The following is a 6,629-nucleotide window of genomic DNA, read 5'->3' as shown; positions in this document are numbered from 1 at the left end:
CTCAAGCTGGAGCAGAAATCCTCTGGCATCCAGCCGCTGCTCCATCGTACTCCCTCGGGGGGGTGAGACGCAATGTTGCTGGTCCCAGTCGATGACACTGGAGGAGTGGGTTGTGTCGTCTGCAGGGGAGCTGAAGGGGGCGTTGGGAGACCATCCTCTCCCATCGCTCCATCTCTTCCATCATCTGGTGCCATCGCTGACCCGATTCGATGGAGGACAGCTGTATGATGAGGACGCGCTCCTCCATAGTAGGGAGAGGGGTGGTCGCTGCTTCTGCTGACTCCATTGGTGGTGCGGGCTTCTGTCAGAGCTGCTAGGAGTACTGGTGGAGGAGTCAAGCGCAGAGAGCAGGTATTCAAGAACGTGGATTTATTTCTGTAGACAGGGAACGATCATGCCAAACACACGGGCGCATGAAATACAGTCCAAACACACAGGACTAAACTGTCGGAAAATATAGAATCCACATAAAATCCAACACCAAATGACAGAGAAACAAGCCCGCACAAAAGCCGCGGGCCTACTGCCCTTAAATAGCCTACCCACAAATAAACTCAAAACAGGTGCACCCAATCAGCCAAACTAACAGAAACAAAAAGAAGAGATCGATGGCAGCTAGTAGGCCGGTGACGACGACCGCCGACGAACAGGAAGAGGCACAATCTTCGGCGGGATTCGTGACACCCAGAGCTAGAGATATGCATATAATTGGTAGTATTGGATAGAAAACCTCAAGTTTCCAAAAACTGTTAAAATAATGTCTGTGAGTATAACAGACTGATATATAGCAGGCGAAAACTCGAGGAGAATCCATTCGGGAATTTTCTTTTTTGAGCTCACCTCATTATATGGCTGTCTATGGAAAATCAAAGAATATACCTCCCAGATTGCGTTCCAGGGCTTCCAGTAGATGTCAAACAGTCTTTGAAAGAGTTTCATGGCTTGTTTTTTGGAAAAAGGAGCTAGAATTTGTAGGGTTTTTTTTGGCTCCATTTTGGCTGTGTATTGTGGTGCGGCTCCAGAGAGGGCACGCATTTGTTATTTATCTCCGGTAATGAAACATTATTCTCCGTCTTAAATTTGATCATTTATTTACATAATAGGGTACTGAGGATTGATTGAAACGTTGTTTGACTTGTTTGGACGAAGTTTATTGGTAACTTTGGGATTCATTTGTATGCATTTGAACGAGGGAACCGGTGGATTAATTGAATCAGCGGCACTAAACTGACTTTTTTGGGATATAAAGAAGGACTTTATCGAATAAAACGACATTTGTGATGTAGCTGGGACCCTTTGGATTGCAAACGAGAAGATCTTCAAAGGTACGTGATTTTATTCTATCGCTATTTCTGACTTTTTGTGATGCCTCTGCTTGTTTGAAAATGTTTGTAATATTTTTGTATAGCGGGGCGCTGTTCCTCAGATAATCGCATGGTATGCTTCACGTAAAGCCTTTTTGAAATCTGACAAAGCGGCAGGATTAACAAGAAGTTAAGCTTTTAACTGATGTAGTTAACACTTGTATTTTCATGAATGTTTAATATTACAAATTTTGTATTTTGAATTTCGCGCTCTGCCATTTCACCAGATGTTTGGCCAGGTGGGACGTTAAGCTTCCAGGGGAGATACGTTGGCAACATCAACAACCGAATGCTCCACATCACGAAGCTGGAGGCCGGCGATGCATCAGGGCAGGTGGTGGCAGTGTCCAGGGCTGAGTAGGCAAAGGCTATGCCTCTATTCTAGGGAAACTCCCAGCAGCTGTTGACGGGATATGAGTGGAAGAGTGGGGGGTGAATAGAGAAGGGGAGAGAGACCAAAACTGTATTCATGAGGAGGATTCCAAAGGCTTAGGAATACACAATGGCTCTGTCACTGTTCTGGGGACACCTCCCAGCCGTAAGAAGAGGGAGTGAAGGAATGGGGGATGGAGAGAAGGGGATATATGCAAACTGTATTCGTGAGGAGGATTCCAAAGTCTTGGGATGCCACAGTAATGTTTGTTCAAATATAGCCTTGGTTTATTGGTCAAAAAACAGCAGGCATGAATACTGCATCCCTCTGTATTTCGCCACTGTCAAGAGCGTTAAGGCACACATGGATGGAGAAGGTAGGGATCTTTAGCTGAGAGATTTTCCATTCACCTATGATGCTTTTCTACACCGCAGGCCAGGGAAGAGGCCTTAACCTGACATTTGGCTTAGAGGAGAAGACACAGAATGCATTGTTGGAAACATTGTACATTGTGCTGTATTTCCACTGCAGATGGAGTATGAGATTTCAGTATACCCTAACAAGCTTACTTTCTTCTCAACAGAATAATTGTTGCGTGAATCTAAGATATTAATCACCAAAAACATGGAGCTCAGAGCACAACCACGCATATCAAAGTTTTCATTGACGCACATCAGATCCCAAAAACAAGAACATGATTGATCGGTATTGAATTGGGGAATATACAATGAGTGGATATGTACCCATTCCAATTTCGTCTTTAATCCAGTATTTGCATGGGTATTACACCAGCTGCGGCATTTTTTACACATGCCAAGCTGCAATGTGTGCTGGTGTGGCAAGCCCTATGGCACATTTGATTGGCTGGTTGAAGCCTGGCACCCTCCATGACTCTGAGCTGTTATCAGTTAGGGGGAGTGGATGAAGCTTCACAGCGACTCACACTTCAAGAAGTGTTTCTGAAATTAGTAATAATGCCCTTTTTCTGGGACTCCCTCACACGGACTAAGCTGGTTAGCTGAGAGACACGGATCACATCAAGCTGGAGGGTGCTCTCACTTATGCTTATCAACACTAGACAGGGTCTAACTCCACTCGGTCAAATGAGATAGGGTGCAGGCCAGGCAGCAGGCGTTTTTTTTTGGGTTTTTTTTTTTTGTAGTTGCCAGCTGCCAGTTAGTGAGTCTGCCACGCGCTTGTCTAAGAGCTTCCGTGACATATGTCTCCATAGCCAACGTCTCCTCCTGTGACAATGGGTACACGTGACTCCTGGGAAGTGCAGCGTTCTCCTGGAGGTTTATCACGCAATCCCACCGTCGATGAGGTGGTAATTTGGTCGCTTTTTTCTTACTAAAAGCGATAGCCAAATCGGCATATTCTGGGGGAATGCGCACAGTGGAAACCTGGTCTGGACTCTCCACCGACGTGGCACCGATGGAAACTCCCACACACCTACCTGAACACTCATCTGACCACCCCTGAATAGCTCCCTGTCCCCAGGAAATGAGGGGATTGTGAATGGCTAACCAGGGAACCCCCAACACCACTGGAAACCCAGGTGAATCAATAAGGTAAAAACTGATCTGCTCCCTATGATCCCCCTGTGTTACCATGTCCAGCGGAATCGTGGCCTCCCTGACCAGCCCTGACCCTAACGGTCAGCTATCTAAGGAGTGCACGGGGAAAGGTGGGTCTATCTGCACCAGCGGAATACCCAACTTACAGGCGAGTCCGCGATCCATAAAACTCCCAGCTGCGCCTGAGTCGACTAGCGCCTTATGCTGAAGAGAGGGGGAAAACGCAGGGAAAAAAATAACCAAAAACATGTGACCAACAGGGAGCTCTGGGTGAGTCTTGTGCCTACTCACCTGGGGTGGCCGAGGAGTATTCCGCCTGCCATCRCGACTCCCAGATGGACTCCTCCAYCACCGGTCCGAAGTGTGTCCTCTCCGGCCACAGTAGGTGCAAGAGGAGCCACCTCCTCCGGTCCCCCTAGATGCAGCTCCTCCCAACTCCATCGGAGTTGGAGCGGGAGGGCTGGGAGGTGGAATTGACAGGACCCCCTCTGAACGCCCGCGGGCAGCTAGCAGGTTATCTAGTCGGATCGACATGTCTATCAGTTCATCGAGGGAGAGTGTGGTGTCCCGACAAGCTAGCTCCCGGCGGACGTCCTCCCGGAGGCTGCAACGGTAATGGTCTATTAAGGCCCTGTCATTCCACCCCGCACCAGCAGCCAAGGTCCGGAACTCTAAAGCGAAATCCTGGGCTCTCCTCYTCTCCTGTCTGAGGTGGAACAGACGCTCACCCGCCGCTCGGCCCTCCGGTGGGTGGTCGAACACCGCTCGAAACCGGCGGGTGAACTCCGGGTAGTGGTCCCGAGCCGAGTCTGGGCTGTTCCAGACTGCGTTGGCCCTCTCCTCACCCGAGGGAGTCGGACGCACGGTAGCCAGGTAGAGCTCAAGCTGGAGCAGAAATCCCTGGCATCCAGCCGCTGCTCCATCGTACTCCCTCGGGGGGGTGAGACGCAATGTGCTGGTCCCAGTCGATGACACTGGAGGAGTGGGTTGTGTCGTCTGCAGGGGAGCTGAAGGGGGCGTTGGGAGACCACTCCTCTCCCATCGCTCCATCCTCTCCATCATCTGGTCCATCGCTGACCCGATTCGATGGAGGACAGCTGTATGATGATGGACGCGCTCCTCCATAGTAGGGAGAGGGGTGGTCGCTGCTTCTGCTGACTCCATTGGTGGTGCGGGCTTCTGTCAGAGCTGCTAGGAGTACTGGGTGGAGGAGTCAAGCGCAGAGAGCAGGTATTCAAGAACGTGGATTTATTTCCTGTAGACAGGGAAAACGATCATGCCCAAACACACGGGCGCATGAAAATACCAGTCCAAACACACAGGACTAAACTGTCCGGAAAATATAGAATCCACATAAAAATCCAACACCAAATGACAGAGAAACAAGCCCGCACAAAAGCCAGCGGGCCTACTGCCCTTAAATAGCCTACCCACAAAACTAAACTCAAAACAGGTGCACCCAATCAGCCCAAACTAACAGAAACAAAAAGAAGAGAATCYATGGCAGCTAGTAGGCCGGTGACGACGACCGCCGAGCGAACAGGAAGAGGCACCATCTTCGGCGGGATTCGTGACACCCAGAAGCTAGGATATGCATATAATTGGTAGTATTGGATAGAAAACACTCAAGTTTCCAAAACTGTTAAAATAATGTCTGTGAGTATAACAGAACTGATATAGCAGGCGAAAACTCGAGGAGAATCCATTCGGGAATTTTCTTTTTTGAGCTCACCACTCATTATAATGGCTGTCTATGGGAAAATCAAAGAAATACCTCCCAGATTGCAGTTCCTAGGGCTTCCAGTAGATGTCAACAGTCTTTAGAAAGAGTTTCATGCTTGTTTTTGGAAAAAGGAGCTAGAATTTGTAGGGGTTTTTTTGGCTCCCATTTTGGCTGTAGTATTGTGGTGCGCTCCAGAGAGGGCACGCACTTTGTTATTTATCTCCGGTAATGAACATACTATTCTCCGTCTTAAATTTGATCATTTATTTACATAATAGGGTACCTGAGGATTGATTAGAAACGTTGTTTGACTTGTTTGGACGAAGTTTATTGGTAACTTTTGGGATTCATTTGTATGCATTTTGAACGAGGGAAACCGGTGGATTATTGAATCCAGCGGCAACTAAACTGACTTTTTTGGGATATAAAGAAGGACTTTATCGAATAAAACYACCATTTGTGATGTAGCTGGGACCCTTTGGATTGCAAACAGAGGAAGATCTTCAAAGGTAAGTGATTTATTCTATCGCTATTTCTGACTTTTGTGATGCCTCTGCTTGTTTGGAAAATGTTTGTAATATTTTTGTATAGCGGGGCGCTGTCCTCAGATAATCGCATGGTATGCTTCACCGTAAAGCCTTTTTGAAATCTGACAAAGCGGCAGGATTAACAAGAAGTTAAGCTTTTAACTGATGTATAACACTTGTATTTTCATGAATGTTTAATATTACAAATTTTGTATTTTGAATTTCGCGCTCTGCAATTCACCAGATGTTGGCCAGGTGGGACGTTAGCTTCCAGGGGAGATACGTTGCAACATCAACAACCGAATGCTCCCACATCACGAAGCTGGAGGCAGCGATGCATCAGGGCAGGTGGTGGCAGTGTCCCAGGGCCTGAGTAGGCAAAGGCTATGCCTCTATTCTAGGGACAACTCCCAGCAGCTGTTGACGGATATGAGTGGAAGAGTGGGGGGTGGATAGAGAAGGGGAGAGAGACCAAAACTGTATTCATGAGGAGGATTCAAAGCTTAGGAATCACACAATGGCTCTGTCACTGTTCTGGGGACACCTCCCAGCCGCTAGAAGATGGGAGTGAAGGAATGGGGGATGGAGAGAAGGGGATATATGACAAACTGTATTCGTGAGGAGGATTCCAAAGTCTTGGGAATGCCACAGTAATGTTGTTCCAAATATAGCCTTGGTTTATGGTCCAAAAAACAGCAGGCTTGAATACTGCATCCCCTCTGTATTTCGCCACCTGTCAAAGAGCGTTAAGGCACACATGGATGGAGAAGGTAGGGTCTTTAGCATAGAGATTTTCCATTCACCTATGATGCTTTTCTACACCCGCAGGCCAGGGAAAGGGCTATACCTGAACATTTGCTTAGAGGAGAAGACACAGAATGCATTGTTGGAAACATTGTACATTGTGCTGTATTTCCACTGCAGATGGAGTACTGAGATTTCAGTATACCCTAACAAGCTTACTTTCTTCTCAACAGAATAATTGTTGCGTGAATCTAAGATAATTAATCCACAAAAACATGGAGCTCAGAGCACAAACCAGCATATCAACAAATTTCATTGACG

The sequence above is a fragment of the Salvelinus sp. IW2-2015 genome, unplaced genomic scaffold (assembly GCF_002910315.2).
Source record: "Salvelinus sp. IW2-2015 unplaced genomic scaffold, ASM291031v2 Un_scaffold6151, whole genome shotgun sequence".
NCBI lineage: Eukaryota > Metazoa > Chordata > Actinopteri > Salmoniformes > Salmonidae > Salvelinus > Salvelinus sp. IW2-2015.
This window is presented reverse-complemented; position numbering follows the sequence as displayed.